Source organism: Artibeus jamaicensis, unplaced genomic scaffold (assembly GCF_021234435.1).
Source record: "Artibeus jamaicensis isolate MK-2021 breed Jamaican fruit bat unplaced genomic scaffold, CSHL_Jam_final contig_387, whole genome shotgun sequence".
Taxonomy (NCBI): Eukaryota; Metazoa; Chordata; class Mammalia; order Chiroptera; family Phyllostomidae; genus Artibeus; species Artibeus jamaicensis.
Window position 1 is genome coordinate 2,865,302 of NW_026521812.1, and position 17,131 is coordinate 2,882,432.

At 40.2% G+C, this 17,131-nt stretch overlaps 1 long non-coding RNA gene across 1 annotated transcript in view; it reads left to right on the plus strand.

Moving 5' to 3' along the window:
* Positions 1–1,842: 1,842 nt before the first annotated feature.
* Positions 1,843–17,131, plus strand: part of LOC119062161 (uncharacterized) — a 41,511-nt gene continuing 26,222 nt past the window's right edge. The window contains exons 1-2 of the long non-coding RNA XR_005084933.2: positions 1,843–1,927; positions 2,486–2,628. This is a non-coding gene — a long non-coding RNA (uncharacterized LOC119062161). The remainder of the gene's footprint in view (positions 1,928–2,485; positions 2,629–17,131) is intronic.

A 17,131-nucleotide genomic window follows, 5' to 3' on the forward strand; every position in this document is an offset into this window, starting at 1 on the left:
GGAATTCCAGGCCTCTATGTGGGTATAAATGAATAGATTGTAACAAATAGAATAAACCATAATTCCACAGGGATTTTGAGTGTGATTTAGTCCAGATAAATTCCCAAAGAAGGAGTATGTAACCTTCTGAGGTCAGCAATTATTGTCATTTCTGGCTGTGTGTCATGCCTGGAACCATAGTAATTAGTTGGCAGTAATTAGGCATACACTCATTAATAAAAACAAATGGACTTTAGTAATACTGTGAACAGGTTTTATGTAAATCAAAAAGCTTTTCTTTTATGGACCATGCAACTTGATGTTGAGAAAAGAAAGGGAGTCAACAGGAAATACTCAAATCATTAGAGGTGAGCTATGCTGAAGTCCAAACATGAAGCAGGCAAAGGCTCAATTGTAGTTATGTGTCTAGATACCTGCTTGATCCCCCTTTTGTACCAAAAGGGATGTAAGGCAGCTGTAGCGATGTGGTTTACAAATTTTATGTTGCTTGGTTATAGTTGGAAAGAATTATATTTGACTTTCTTTTTTTTTCTGGGACTTAAAAAATAATTTTCAAGATTCACAGTTATTATGGTGTTGTGTTGGCCAAATTCACATCAGTAGAACATCTTACTACTTTTTCGGAAGCAAGCAAACACTCACTCAAGGTTTAATCTGCAAACGCCTTAACAAACTGGGACATCCCATCAGCTTCCTCCTGGGAAGAGGGACCCTCTGTGGCCCTCCCCACTGGCCTCATCTCCAGGCTTCTGGGCAGGCCAGGCCCCTCCTCCCCCCACCAGCATGGTCCCCAGTCAGGGAGGGGCAGCACAGCTGCCAGGCCTTGAGCCCTTTTCTCAGGGTCAGCGGGAGCGCAGGATCCGCACTGGAGTGATGCAGCTGAAGGTCAGCGCAGCTGTCAGCCAATCCTGCAGCACTGACAACAGTGGTGAATACCGAATGCGACAATTCCCTGGTCCGAAGGAGCTCAGGGAAGGGAGACCAGAGTGTAGCATTTACCGTGCGAGGTGCATAAAGTTCTGTGGGAGAGGACTTAGGTTATCATAACTACAAAACAACCAGAGAGAGTGTTGGTGAGGGTTTTCCTGCATAACCCGGGCTACTGTGTTTTCAGTAGGCTGGCCTGTCCAAGGGTACTTTCTCTGTCCACCTGACAGTAACCTTAGGGTGATACCAGACTTCTGTTCAAACGATTGCTTTGAAGTAAACAACCACATCCATCCACTGATAACTATTACATCTCTGCGCATTCATTTTTTGAGTTAAGGTTTGGTTGAGAATCAGCCCAGATTAGACACTGGAGTGAAAAACCTCAGTTGGTAGGAGACCAATGTTAATGAGGATATCCCATTTGGTGGACTTGGGAAGTAAGCTGGAATTAACCCGGCCTTTCCAGTTTTGCCTTGGTCTTAATTTATGCCTGTAATAAATACAGTACCCATATCATGTATGCATTATATTCAACATGTATACATTATATTCAACATTTATGTTAAAATGCTTTTTTATTTTCTTCAAAAATACTCTTGTTTGGATATCACTGAAGTGTATAAAATTACATCTTAGATCCTTGTTTTCTTTAACATGAATAAACAGGCATACCGATGCCACTTGAACTACCTACTTAACTACCTACTTAAGTGAGGTGAGTTAATTCACTAATGGCTTCAGGGACTTCACTTGTTGTCCAATATCCTGAAATGAACTCTATGGCCGGCGTGTGATCCTGAACTCTGTTATTGACTTTGGCTGGCCAAGAGATTAGCCCCTACAATTATTTGCCCAGAGGAATGAAACTTCAGGCCAATATGAAAAATGGTTTTTCTTCTCATTAGAGATCTGAGAGAACCTTGATTTTGAAGGCAGCATCACACTGCTTAACTGAGGGCTGGAGATCATGGTTTGCCAAGTCAGGGAGAAGCTGCAGGTATTTTCAGGAGACGCAGATCCCTTCTCTGAAACTGGCGTGGTACCTCTGCTGCTGAGCTGCAATATTTAGCAAGTTACGACTTTAGGGATGATGAAAACTATAAGTACTCTCTAGTTTTGTTTCCTCTTCAGAGCTCCCCCACCCCCAGGTTTTACTGGAGTTTATTTGGAAAGGATCTTACCTTCAGAGCCATGCCTCACCTCGAGACCAGATGGCTCTGAAGGTGCGTGAATCCTGAGGTGAAGACAAAAGCGTACCATCTGGATCTTACTCAGAGATCTGCTGAGGCTGCCTCACCTTTGGGGGGCCGGATATGGCAACCCTGTAGGATCGGAAGACAATCTTGCCTCAGGATAAATAGTTTATACATGAAAAATATTCTGAGTCTATAGGAAAATTCATCAAAGGCAGAGAGGATGGGGGTGTGGGAGCGGCAGTAGTTGTAGTATTCGTGTACTAGAAGTTGGTCTGATTTCTAAACTAGTGTTTATGTTGTCATGTTGACAGTGTTCTGTATTACACATTATTATCAGCCATGGTTTTCTTTCATTGCAGGTTTTTTGTTGATTTCTCACTTTGCTCCAGAGCTCCTAACAGAGAACACTCGCAATCCAATAAATAATACAAATCCAAAGTGTATTTCAGGAATCCTCAACGTGGGTCTGGGAGTAGACTTCAGGGGACACTTCAAATTGCATGTAAGTTCTAATGAATATATTTAATTTTATTTTTGAGGGGAGAATTTTTACAGTGGTCATTAGAGTCATGAAGTGGTTGGTGCCTTCCGACAGTGAGGTATGTTGTCATACTGTAGAACGAGTTTGATTCTCCCCCAGGGAATGAAGTTGATAGAAGACAGAAATCCTAATTTAAATATAGTTTTAAAATAACTTTTTAGCTCATAAGTGTGAATTTGATGAAACCACGGTCAGGTATGTTATCCACTACACACAAAAATTGGAGACAAATGCAAGTAGTATGTTTTATAATCGTTAAAATAAAAGCATGTGCTTCCTTCCAACACTTAGAAATGTTCACTCCAAAGAATTAGAACTTTTAATTTCTTAATTAAAAATGTCTATTAAACTTATTTGGGTGACACTGGTTAATAAAATTATATAGGTTCCAAGCAGACAGTTTTATAATGTGTCATCTGTCTATTGCGTTTTGTGTTCATCACTCAAAGTCAAATAAGAATTAAAACTTGTAAAATATAGATATTGATTTCCAAAAAAAGATGAACACTTGTGTAAGATTTTGGTATAAGAACAAAGTTAACATCTTCCTCTCCCCAGAAATAAACATTAAGCTAAAGTGAATCAGAACTATGGTCATAAGCTTTTATTTTTTGCACTTGAAGAACTGAAAGCTTTCTCTGTTTGTTATATTCTGAGGGAGGGGGTTTCCTGTGTGTCTTTCTGAAGCTCTGGGGATCCCCTCATCTTTTTAGCCCTAGCTACCTTCAAGCATCCTTTGAATCAACAAGGGCTGCTGGCCACCATTTGCAATCCCCTGGCAGAGCTCTCTGTGACAGTTCTTGACTGAATCAGTGTCCTGTTTCCTGGTATTGATACAAAGCTTGAAGCACCTCCAAGTGTTGACTACCGGGGACCTTCCTCAGGGGGAGGCAGGTTTGAAGGGACAAAAGGCTAAATTCTCAGGCTCACAAATCATGTTCACAATGTCTGAAATTCTCTCTAGAAATGTATTTCTTTGAGATTTTCACTCCTCTGATATGTGTGTCCTTTAAATGCAGTCTTACCTGACAGTCCTACTCTTCTTAATCTAATACCTTTCCTAGCTGTGTACTCATAAATGCTGAGAAAAGAGGATGGTTTGTAGGTACAGAAGAATCGAGGAGGGAACAGTTGGGGTCTGGTCCAGTTTGAAGGGCAGACATGTCTTGCTGGATGGGCCTTGGCCCTGCCCACTGCCCCTGCAATTCCAGGAATGACCGCTAGGGAACTGGGCCCACTTGTCAATTTGCCTTCCACCCAAGTTGTTGATAAAGGAAGTCTAAAACCTCTATTGGCTTTTCAAATCATATGTGTATGAAAGATACATCATCCCTTTATGTCTGAGATCTGGCACTTTAAAAATCAGAAATGGTGCTCTAACTGCATTATTAGTGCCGAGCACTTTATTGTAGTTCAATAAAGAATTCTGTGTCTCCATTACACGGACTGACACCTCCAGACATATTTACAGTAATCCCCAGATGATATAGTTTAATTAATGATATAAGGACATAATTACATGTTTTAGTGATCTTTCACCTATTTACAGGAACTGCTGAAACTAGCTTAATTAGAGTAATTATGTAAATAGCTGATAATGCACAACAAATTACAGAAAAAAAATCTCCTAGAGTCTAGTATGCTCAGTTTCTGAGTAAGCTTATAAAGGAAAACATTTACATCTGAGGATTAAAGTTAAAACTATATGGCTTCTAAATTTTGTTCTTTTTAAACCAGGCAGAACATAACTGTTGGGGGTTTAACAGTTAAACTTTTCTTGCTTTTGTAGTTCTGTTGCAGACCTCATGTCCGTTGTTGTTTTATGAAATTGCTCATTTTGTTTTGCCACTGGCTCGAGTTTCGTGATGAGTTTTCTGTCATGTTGGGGAGTTACATTGCACTCACTGCGAATTGGAGATGGTGCTCAGGGAAAAGGCTGACAAACCTCACGCCTCTTTTTCATTTCCTTTCCTGTCCTTTCTTTAACTGATAGCTTCTGTTTTCATTACACTCACGCACAAAGATGTTTCTTTGGAGCAGGCTCTAAGTGCTTTTTCTCTATTTAAACACACATGTGTAGAGTCTATAATTGATATTCTGCTATGGAGATCCGGCTCTCATTTGCACACCTCTCAGTTCTTTACCATGTTGCCTCTGCTATTAAAGTGATGAGACTTAGGCCATAGGAGAAAACAAGAGGCTCCTTTTAAAGTGAAATAATGCCCCTCCTTAATCAGCTGGTGCGTTTCCCTGGGGTGATTGACACCAGGCACGCCCTCTCCCTTCCTTTACTTTTGCAGACAGCTGGATCCCTGTCATTGTGCTTCCTGTGTAAGAAGACCGAAGGCAATGCAGCCGAGCCAAAAGAAATAGCAATTTAAGTAGAGTATAGGATCAAATTTTAATTATAATTTGCTCAAATTAATGACTCTTGCAGACTTTGCACATTCATTCTCTGCCAAACTTTTCAGTCTTTCACCTGGCTCGCCTTATTTCCCACTATCCCACAACACCGAGCCTCACCTGCACCCTCTTGCTGGTCCTGTAAACACATTCTAGAATGTGTGTGCTCATTTTACACATTCTAGAACATACATGTTCTTTTGACAGTCCCCTGTTCTCCTGGATTTTACTCATTTCCGAGGCCCTTCCTAGTTTGCCTCCTGCATGAAGTCTTTCATTACTCATCTCAGTGAACACTGTGTTAATCAGTTAATTCTGTACTGCCAGGCCTTGTGCACCCACCTCTTCTCTCCAGCTGGATGGAAGGCTCCGGAGGAAGGAAGGCTGTGTCCAGTATTTCTTTATTCCTCACCAGTGCCTATCACGGTGTGGGTTGCATGGCAGACACTCCCTTCGTGAATTCAGACGTATTTAATGAAGACCTCTGCTTGCGGCTGCGCAGGGTGTATGCGCACAAGTCTAGGAGGCGCCACCCAACAGCGACTTTGCAATGCTTGTTACTGTTACGTAGAAGAAATTCTTCTTGGTGCTGCTTGCTGCAGTCACAGATGTCTTTAGCTGTGCTCTGACCAATTAGTCTCCCTCTGCTGAAATCTAGAATTAGCCAGGCACCTCACAGGAAGATGCAGCATCCTTCTTTAGGGAATTCACAGGCTAGTAGGGAACACAGACGTGGAAACACATAATTGCTAAATCTTCAATCTCGTGTGTAATGGTAAAAGTATGAAGGAGTAACAGACATGGTAGAAGAGAGAGAGTAGTATTTAAGTTGTAGAATTAACAATACTAACTGGATATTGGGTTGAGAAAGAGGTTGATGAAGGAGTGTAGGGTCACTCCTAGGTTTCAGGCTTCATAAATGACAAATTGCATCTTGCCAGACATGTAATTTTGGATAAGGAAACGAGGGTTTGAAAAGAAAATAATAGTTTGGGACATGTGGCTTTCGAGATGCCTTTGAATGATGGGAGATGCCCAGTGAAGTACTTCTTTCACTGGCTTGGTACTGAGCAGCGGAAAATAAGGAGATCAGCATCTTCAGTGCATGGGTGGTGGCTGTGTAGAGTGCTGAGCTCCCCAAGAGAGTGTGTACAGGGTGAGAAGGGGGAGAGGCCAAGAACAGAGTAGGAACAGACACAAATGCCCAGGAGCTCTAGGTATCATAGGCCCTGTTTTGATAACTGAGGATAGCCCATTCCAAGACCTTGCTTTAACAGATAAACATTTCCTTTCTAAACTTTTAAAATATTATTTATTTGTGCATTAAGTCTTTTATTAAGTTGTTATCTGTTCAGTTGAAAAATTAAGTTAGAATTAAATAATGAAGCAGGTGTTCCTTAAATGAGTATGGAGAGTAGGCTGAGGTGTAAGAACCGACATTAAGGTGAGATCATCACTGCCCGTTGACAGGCAAGAAGAAGGCAGAATTGCTCATTTTTTGGTCACAGCCCTGCCCCCAAAGCCAGTTTCCTGTTACACTGAGCTGTGATTGACACCTTTGACCCTGAAGCCCCTTTTGCAGCAAACCATCATCACCCATCCTTTTCCATTTCAGTGTTCTTTTCCTCTGCTCTCCTCTGCTCTGCCTGCTCAGTCTGTGTTAGGTGTTGACCCTTTGTTGCTTTAGGGTTCTTTACAAATGGCTTTAAATACCTTCTGTATACTTCTGTATCCTTATGATTCTGAAATTTCATCTCCAGTCTGGATCTGTCTCTTTAGCTCTAGACTCAAGTAGCTAAAAGCCTGGCCTTCACTTCCAGACCCTTCCAAGTCTTTGTCAGTAAATGACAACTGCAGTTTTGCAGTTATAAAACTTGGAGATTACAGTAGTCCGCCCCTTTATTCATGGTTTCTCTTTCCACAGTTTTAGTTACCTACGGTCAACCACCATCTGAAATATTAATGGAACATTCCAAATATTTTGAAAGAGAACACATTCATGGAATTCTTATTGTGGTATATTTTTATATTTGTTCTGCTTTATTAGTTATTGTTGTTAATCTCTTGCTGTGTCTAATTTATAAATTACATTTTATTGTATGTATAGGAAAAAACAGTACACAAGGCCTGTCCAGAAAGTATCCAGCCATGCACTATGAAAAATAAAGACATTTATTGAAGAAGATACACAAGAAACACTGTCCTATGTGCAATAGGACAATTCAGTTCCCTTCAAAGTAGGTGCCTTGGTAATGCACACAGTTCTACCAGCATCATTAGAAACTGCAGTGCAATGTTCCTCCTGCTCTGGTAGCAGAAGCCGTGGAACAAATTTTGCAGCGACATGTTTCACACGAAGATGCTGCTTCAAAGTCTCAGACATAGTAGTTTTTGGAATCACCAGATCACCTTCTAGTTCTCACACTGTCAGTTGCCAATCTGTTGATTGCAGCCCATACACCTTCAGCGTTCTCAGGTGTTCTGCTTGTTGCAGGCCTTCCAGAAAGTGGATTACTTTGAACAGATTCTCGACCATCTTTGAAGCATTTGTACCATGCTTTTATTTGCAACTGTACTCATTGCATAGTCCCCCAAAGCCTTCTGAATCATCCAAATAGTTTCCACAGAGGAATGTTCAAGCTTAATGTGAAATGTGATGTAGATTCATTGCTCTGCTTGCTCAGCCATTGTGAATGTGACAGCCACACAGTGCACATGCTCACTCAGTGGTACAACTGCCCCCACTGACTAGTACTAGTTATTAGTGACTAATAACTAGTCATTATTGTTTGAACATATGCATCTTCTTGGACATCGATGCCAGGTTACAGCGGTGTTACCCAAGCTGTTCTTGTTCTTGTCCAACCATGGTTGGACATTTTCCAGACAGACTTTGTTGTATATAATGTTCAGTACCTTTCATGATTTCAGACATCCACTGGGGGTTCCTGGATAAGGGGGGACTACTGGATCCCTGATTTTTCCATAATCCACTGAGAAATCTTGTTGGCCCTACCTTTAAAAAATACCTGGAATGCAGCCACATCTCACCACCTCCACTGCTACCATTCTGTGATTAGCCACTATCATCTCTCACCTATAATGTTATACTGTTCAAACCAGCTGCCTTCAGTCTAGTCTCAACACAACAGCAGATCCTTAAAAAAAAAAGTCAGCCCCTGTTACTCTTATGCTCAAAACCTAATGGTTTCCCAAGTTAGAGTAAAATCCTAAGTTCCTATGATGACACATGTATATGATTCACCATCACCTTGTGCCCCCTCCAGAGTTCCCACTGCCACCTTTGTACCTATGATCCTATCGTTCTTGCTCAGGCCACTCCAATCTCTGCACCCTCATAGCTGATCTTGGGAAATGCTAGGCATGCTCCCACTTCAGGGCCTGCTTTTCTTCTACCTGAATGGTCTTCCCTGTGTCCACGTGGCTTGCTTCCTCCCTTTCTCCAGGTCTTCATTCAAATCGCCCTTTTCAGTGAGGCTTTCTTGTGCGCTCTAATATTTCAGCTCCGCAGCCCCACTTCTCCAGTGCCCCTTCCTTGCTAAGTTTTTCTCTTTAGCTCACAACCACCTCCTGGTGCATAATAAGTGGCAAAGTCAAAAGGTTTCAGACTGCTACCCTCTCTAATTTTCCTACATCTATGTTTCCATACTTCATATATACATGTAAAAATGGGGCCATTTGCAAGTGGTTTGGACCACATGTTAACAGGCAACATAATGAGCCAAAATATGGAATAAAGCTACAAAAACAAAATGGAGCATTCTTTTAAAAGCATATGCTTAGTTAAGTAAGTTGAATTATGGTAAGCACTATTGTATTTGGGAGGTCGTTTATTTCCATGGAAAATGAGAGACAAGATCTCATGCTGACTAATTTATTGAAAAAAATTTGTATTTTTTCTTTAAAGTCAGAGGTCAATTTCTCCTATGGTAAGGAACAGAAATAAAAGTATAACTAATGTCATTATGTCTTAAATTTCTTGGTGAGATTTGAGTCAGTTTACAAAAGGAAGCAATTTAACTTTCTACAATCAAGAAAATGGACTTGAGAAATTAGGCTTTTAAAAATATTTACAGACTGTAAAGCTTGTACTTTGCTGTTCTTTCAGGTAAAATAAGTTATTTAATTTAAAAAACTGGTGACAGGAAAGGATTTGACCATGATAATAGATGTTTTAGAATGATAATGTGGAGACATACTTTCTTCCCAGAATAAGACATTTCAGTTCTTGCTCTTAACCTATCTATCTCTAATTTGCGTATAGAGCAAAGGTTTGGGGGACGTGGATTGAGAATGAGTGTTCTGATGCCAGACACTTTCTAACGGCATAAACTGAAGTCAGAGATACTGAACACAGTGTTTAAAGAGACTGTTATTTCATCATGAGTTTTGTAACTTCATAGAAAATACTTGAGGAAATCAGTAGCTTATACTTAGATGTGTGTGTTTTATTTCTTCAACAAGGATTTTGTAAGAGAAAGAACACTTAAAAAAATTAAGAGCACACCGCTAACTTGCTCTTATACCAGACAAATATGAGGTTCCTTGAAGTCGCTTAAAATAACACTCCCACATAAACTTGTCACCTACAGACACTACACTTCCTTTCTTTCATTTTAAAAATTGGCAGCTGGTCTTTCTAGGTCAATTACTACATGCTTTTTTTCTTTTTCCTTTTTAAGTAGGTAATGGAAAAGAAGTAGGAGTAGGTGAATGGTAGGTAATAGAAAGGACACATTTTAATGCGTGTAAGCACACATGTATCAGAGTACTTCAGTGGGAAGCTGGAGGAAGTGCTCTAGATTCATGCAGGAGAGCACGTGTCTCTGTTAGCGCACGAAGGAGACTCCACTACACAGACCAGACTTTTGTTGTTTGTTCACACAGGGCGTTAGTTTTGTTGTTAGGATGCGTGCAAATAATTTTTACTTTTCATATGCCTCATTCAGTCAATAACTGTTCTCCTATATTTTTATTACTTACTGAAATTAATTGAAGATGCAAGGATAAGAAAGCTACAGACCATGGAGTAGTAATTGTTGCTTTGGAAAATATAGCTGACCCCTGCTCTACCTACTGGCAAAATTTTTTTATCTTCACCCAAGGACAACTTTTCAGTGCTTTTAGAGAGAAGGGAAGGGAGACTGAGAGAGAGAGAGAGAGAGAGCGAAAGAGAGAGAGAAACGTTAATGTGAAAGAGAGCATCAATTGGTTGCTTTCTCATACACGCACTGACCAGAAATCGAACTCACAACCTTTTGGTCTACAAGACAATGCTCCAGCCAACTGGGCCACACCAACAAGGGCCCACTGCTCAAAAGTTTAAGATGTTGATGGATTCAATGTTTTCCTCTTCTCCCCCTTCATTCTTTTAGGGGAATGTTCAGAAAAATAAGTTACTTTCTCTTGGTTTTTGTTTTTTCTTCCACAACATACATCTGGAGCTCGAACCTTTTATGGCTATAATGAAAAGAACAGGTTTATGAACAATTCCAGAAACTGTCCTTCCTTAATTGTAAAAACAATGTGATTATGGTTGAAAATGTCTTCAGCTAGACACTATAAATACCTATACGTTTGTGTCTATGTTTCCTTCACAGTTCTCAAGTGTACATCGTTATTATTTACCTCTCTGTATTTTGTGAGAGATGTACAATGTGCCCTGCTTTCTGACTTTGTTCCTAAGCAAGGATTCTGCTTGTATTCTTAACTTTCTTGCTACCCTACTTTTTTGCCCCACTTTCAACCGCTGCTAGTACAAATGATGCTTTGCATCAGAAAAAAAGTCATTCCTTTAATGTCATGGGAATTAGTTTACTCTTCTCTATATTATGACTGTATTGGATACTTACTTATTGGCACCTGTGCTAAATACTGGCAATAAAGAAATAAATAGTCCAAAGTCTTGAACTTGAGAGGACAGGTAGCCAGGCAGTCGATGCTTTATAATAAACTCTAAAATATTGGGATCAGTTCTATGGTGAGCATGTGTATAAGGGATCATAGATGAAGCAGACAAATGAAAGGTTTCTAAGTGGAGGAGACATGGAGCTGGGACTAGGAGAAGTCTGCCGGAGAGGAACACAGAAGAACATTTCCCGAAAAGGCACTAGTCTGAGGGAATAACATGGGACTGTAAAGTGCCCGGCCCTGTAGGGACCGGGCAGACAGAGCACATGAAAGACTGATCCGAGAAAGGGGTCAGACCATATCCAGAGCAGAAAGCCGTAACTTAGCTTCAGTTGGTTCCTGCCTGCCGTGCAGGGATGTTCACCCAGGACAAGAAGATATAAGTCCTGTGAAATGTCCAAACAAAAAACTTTTTAAACACTGTAAAACCCCAACAAAAGATATCTGTAGGATGGATGGGTCTACAGACCTCCAGCCGACAATCTTGGCCAATAACAGATTAAAAAATGTTTAGTTCTAGGTAGCGGGAGAAGATGGTATGTTCTGGGGGATGGATGGCAGAGATGGTAGAGAGTGGTAAAAGATAAAGATAGAGAGAAAGGTTTGAGATAGTTTATTAAAAAATCCTCCCCTTTTGCCCTGGCTAGTGTGGCTCAGTGGATTGAACAGTGGCCTGAGAATCCAAGGGTCGCTGGTTTGATTCCCACTTAGGGTACATGCCTGGGTTATAGGCCAGGTCTCCAGGAGGGGGTGCATGAGAGGCAACCACACACTGATGTTTCTCTCCCTCTTTTTCTCCCTCCCTTCTCTCTCTAAAAATAAGTAAATAAAATCTGTTTTTAAAAAGACTTCCTTTTCTCTGGCAGTTTGGACTTCATTCTAGGGCAGCAATTTCCAGCTTTTTTTCATTTCAGAGCACACATAAACTAATTACTAAAATTCCACGGTGCATCAAAAAGATACATTTTTTCGGATCTAACAAAAAAAGTATAATTTTGATTTATTCACACCAGATGGCTATTGTTGTGTTGACTGCTATCATTTTTTTAATTTGACAATCTAAGGGAAATGTGATCAGTGCCTCTGACTAAATAGTCAGGTATTGCATGTTTTAACAATGCTTTTTTCTTTGCATGTCTAATAGGCAGACATTATTTTGCACTGTTAACAGCTAACAACAATTTACAGAGTTGTAAAACAGCCAAACGTGAAGTTGGAATGAGATAACCTGGAAGAATGTGCTGTTGGCAATACAGTTTTCCCTGGAAGCAGAGATTTTCCCCCCACAATACTTGGTCCATTCTTTATTTAGATAACTGGTATTTATCCATTAATTCATCTCCAGCAGGTACCTCAGAAAGCTTCCCCTGATGCCTTTTGCCTGGTTTTAAATTTCCCTCTGCCTCTCGAATGCTTGTGAATAGCAATTGCTGTGTTTACTCTGTGCCATTATGATTTAATAGTGCCTTTCTCCATTTCTCTTCTGTGAGACTAGGATGGTATCTTCTTTTTCATTTTCATAGTACATGTGCAGTAGTTGGCACACAGACAAAATTTACAAGGCATGTGCAGCAAGAAGAGTGAATGAGTTAATTAAGGAACGGCTGGTGGCTGTATGCTTGGGTGGACAGTGAAGGAGCAAATGCGTAACAGGCAAACATTTGTCACCCTTTATGGTGCTCCCGGGGTGTGAGTAAGGTCCAGTCATCTCTAAATTTCCCCCGAGGATGGTGTATCATGTATTATTATTAAATTATACTGCACACTTACCTGACTTTTCTACTGCCTTAGAATTTGGTCTCAGGAAAGTCCTTTATACCGCACTAACCTTAATTTATATTTAAAAAAGACATTCTTATTTTCTAACCACCTGTTCTAGATTTCAAAATCACAGGCCTTCTCACATTATAGTAATATATTTGCACGAATATAAAAATTTTCTATATGCATGAACAGTGATCTTGGATTACACTAGAAAATTTGAGGTGGGTGGTCAGAGAATCTGCACCCCTCTAGTATCTACGGCAATGGGGCAAAGGCAGCGAAGCAAGAGAGTTCCTTCTCTTGGACTTTTAACTCCATTCCCATAGTGTTTGGCAAATTTTGTATGCATGTGAGGAGTTAATGTTTTAATAGCTGATTCTGTAATCTATTAGTACTTTCTTTTCATTAACTGAACAGAGTTTACAATGAATAGGCAGAGACTGTATCCGTAGCCTATTAAAGTTTCCTCAGGCCGAGATACCAGCAACGCCCGCTACATACCGCTGTGCCACCAGAAGCACACTGGTTGACAATCACGGTTCTAGAGGCAATTGAAGAGGACAGTGAGACAATTCCATGTGGGAAAATGCTACGGCAACTGGAGTTATGCTAACTTCCTGAAAATGCTCAAAATAATTTATTTTTAAGAGTTTAAACAAATTCTGAATATGTGTTTACATGGATCTGTGCACAGATGTAGTGTACCTAGGAGTAAATCCAGTACTTGTTTGTACTTACAATCGGCATTATTCAAGTTCTCAGGAACTAAATGAACCATAGGGCAATTCTATTACCACCACCATCACCCTTGTTTGCAGAAGCACTTGTGTAAATTGGCTGATATTTTCTGCACTGTTAAAAAGGATTGTCAGACACCCTCCATCCTGAGCATTAAATGGGAATCAGCCTCACTAAATATAACTTGACACGCACAGTCAGAATAAACAAGTCAGGATGCATCCTTAGATCTTTACCTATTTGTATGCAGAACTGAGCCAGAGTTGGAGTGACCTCATGCCAGAAGGATGTGGTTAAGCTGTAACCTACTGTTTACCTGCCCTCATGGCCATGGCTACTGGCATTGATTTAGCCACAGTTGTCTACCCTTGCCCAATCCCATTACTCTCTTATTTCTGCTCACTGAGTCCTGGTACTGAATGGACTTGAAGGGAAAACTGTTTTCTCTCAGAGCTTCTGTGTCAGAGCAGTGCATACGTGCTGTCGAACTGCAGGCCAACATTGAAGTTCAGCACCATTTCAGGCATGCTGATATGAAAATAGATAATGCATTATTGCGTGTAAATAGAGGAATCTTGCTGTCAGTGTGGTTTAGAGTTCCTGGCCTCCAGTCCTGGGCTGGGTGACAAGCACTGTGGGAACGATGTGTTCTCTCATCCCCCCACGACACAGTGGGTCTCTGGGTTTACAAAGGTCCAAAGTGAGTTTTTGGGTCAAAAGTGGAAACTAATGACTAAAGTTGGACTCTGAGCTTTTAGTCATAACAGGTTTTAGAGCTAGGCCACAGTGAAAATGCAACTTCAAACCTCTGTCAGTGTGGAGGTAGCACAGTGAGAAAAGTCACTTTAGAGTAGAACTCTGGATCGAGGGTGATGTGATTAGCCTCAGTTGATCATTGGCAAATCACTTTCTTCTCCATCTCTCAGTTGGCCCAGCTGTAAAGTGGAAACAATAATCTGTTCTTTCCCATTCGATGGGAATGACTGTCCCTTGAATATGTACTGAGATGTGAGGGGAAAAAAGTTCTTGAAAGACTATATTATTATTTGGCTAAGAATTACACTTGTATAAAAAAGAAAAGAAAATCTCCTTACTCTCTATTTCAATTATGACAAATATTTCATTTTAGAAGACCGACCATATAGAAGTTAGCCTTTAACTTGACTTTAATTTTCGCTAATCTCTAATGAGTGGTATATTTACTCTGTGTCTCTGAAATACAATATAAATGGTAAAAGTGAAAATGAAAACAATCTGAAGAATAGATGATGCAATGGAAAATTTCTGGCCTTTTTGACCCTTCTTCATATTGACAGTCGGGGAAAGACATAACCAAGTTTCCTCACAGATGTCCATATAAAACCAATCTTCCATTCTCACTTTCACCGAAAAAGGGGGAAAAAATCCCTGACGAGGGGGAACTTTGGGACTCAACTCTTCTGGTTTGCCAACTTCCCTGTTCAAACTTTCACTACTTTCATTATCAGTATCAATCAAGGCTGTATACACTGGAATCACTTTTGCTCATTTCCATTTTTAGCTGGTGTGTGTGTGTGCATGTGTGTGTGATTCTTTTAACTCAGTCCTCATTTATTCTTGGAAAGACTCTACATTCTTATTTTCCTCCCCATGTTTTTATCTTCTCACTCACTCCTTACCTCAAGCTGATTTACAAGGAAAGTGTTGTTTGGTTCATTCACTACACAATTCTTTGATCTTTCTTTCTGAGAGAAGTGGGCCACCTGCTGCTGCCTTTTGGTATAACTTCTGAAACTGGAAAATTGCGGGGGTAGAGCTTAGATAAGTTTATAAAACGAACGACAAACACAAACAGCCACATCAACTTATAAATTAGGCCTATTAACTAAAATAGTTTAAAAACATCAAAAAAATTTGTATCTTTATGATACAGTGAAGTTTTATTTGCTTTGGTTTGTTTTGTTTTACTGACATGGTTGGGGTGGAGGAGATAGAGAAGGCAGAGGAGGGACTTACAGAGCATTTAAATAATCACCAAGCCCAGGTCCCACCTCTAAGAAAGTCTGATTTAATTGGTCTGGGATGGGGCCCAAGTATCAGTATTTTATTTTATTTTATGTTATTTTATTTTATTATTACAGTTTACATTATATTATTCTGAAATGGTTTCAGATGCACAACATAGTACCTAGGCAATTATATACTTTGCAGAGTGGTCCCCCAACCTTAATATTTCAGTACCACCTGGCCCCATGTACAGCTATCACAATATTACTGAGGTGTAATTTATATCTCTGAGACTGTCCTGTAACTAACAATTTGTACTTATTAATCACTTCATCTTTTTCACCCAGCCCCGCAATCAGTATTTTTTGAAAACTGCCCAGATCATTCGAATATGTCAGAGTTGAAAACCACTCCTATGATCCTGCTGCTTCTTTCTTGGGGTTGTTTTCTCTCTCTCTCTCTTTTTTGGTTTGGGTTTGTTTATCCGTTTGTTTGATTTTTCCCATTGAGCAAAATGGCTACTTTGTCAGGCTCTTTACAAAGGAGAAGCTCCTTCATGGAATATGAGGGGTCAACCAGAGCTTCCCAATAAAAATTTACTTTTAAACTTTTTTCTTTTCAATGGACTGTGTAAATGAGACAGACAGAATTTTGTTCAAAATTCTGCTCCCCCTTTCCCTGAATGTGCCAGTTTGAGCCAGTTATTTTGCTTTTAAAATGAGGATGTGATAATAAGCGGATCACAGGGGGTTGTACGAATTAGACAAAATAGTGCGTGGGCCTCCTGCTACCGAGCCCAGTGCCCGACCCACGGCAAGTTCTCAGTGAGATGGAAATGATCAGTAAAGGGAGTTAATTGTACTGTGGCGAGTGACATTTCTTTAAAGGACGTTCTCTAAAATATCCTTTAAATTTTTGCTTAGGCCTGGCTTGAGCCACCAATGGCTTCTTCACAGAAAGCTGTATTAACTGCATATGGGCAACTCTTGACTTTCGATGCATAGCTAAGCAGTTTAACTAAATTTAACTATGATTTTACTGCCAAAATATGCTTCTACTACTATGAGTAGGCAGGGACACAGCTCATACTGCTACAGAGGGAAAAAGCTGAAATCTACTTTTCCTCTTAGAATTCTTACTAAGAGGCTCCTGACAGTGTGTGGGTATGTTTCACAGGTCCAAGATACAAGCTGCGTTTTCAACCCTTTAAAAATTGCTCTGCAACAATCTTAAATGACATTTTAAAAGTAAAAATGGTCTACCTATGTTCCTATCCTTTTACCACTAGCATGGTTATTTAAATTTCTTCTTGCTTTCTTGCAACTCTCTTTAAACGCCGTCATCCCTATTATGTCTTCCCTGACTGAAGGGTCACTATGCCTACTTTGCATTTGATCTTTTTCCCTTGGGCTGCAGGGCTCGATAATTAGAAGTGCGAGCTTCAGTGTCAGGGTGCTTACCTCCCAAGTCTCTGCCATTCTGGCTGTCAGACCTGAGCCCTTCCTCTAACTGCCCTGTGCCTCAGGCAGTTGCTATGTGGGGTCAGTACATAGATGCGCCATACATTTTAGCCCTTGTTTAACAGTTTCTTGGTAAAAGCTTTCAACTTGCCATGTGATTTAAATATTCACTTGATTAAATG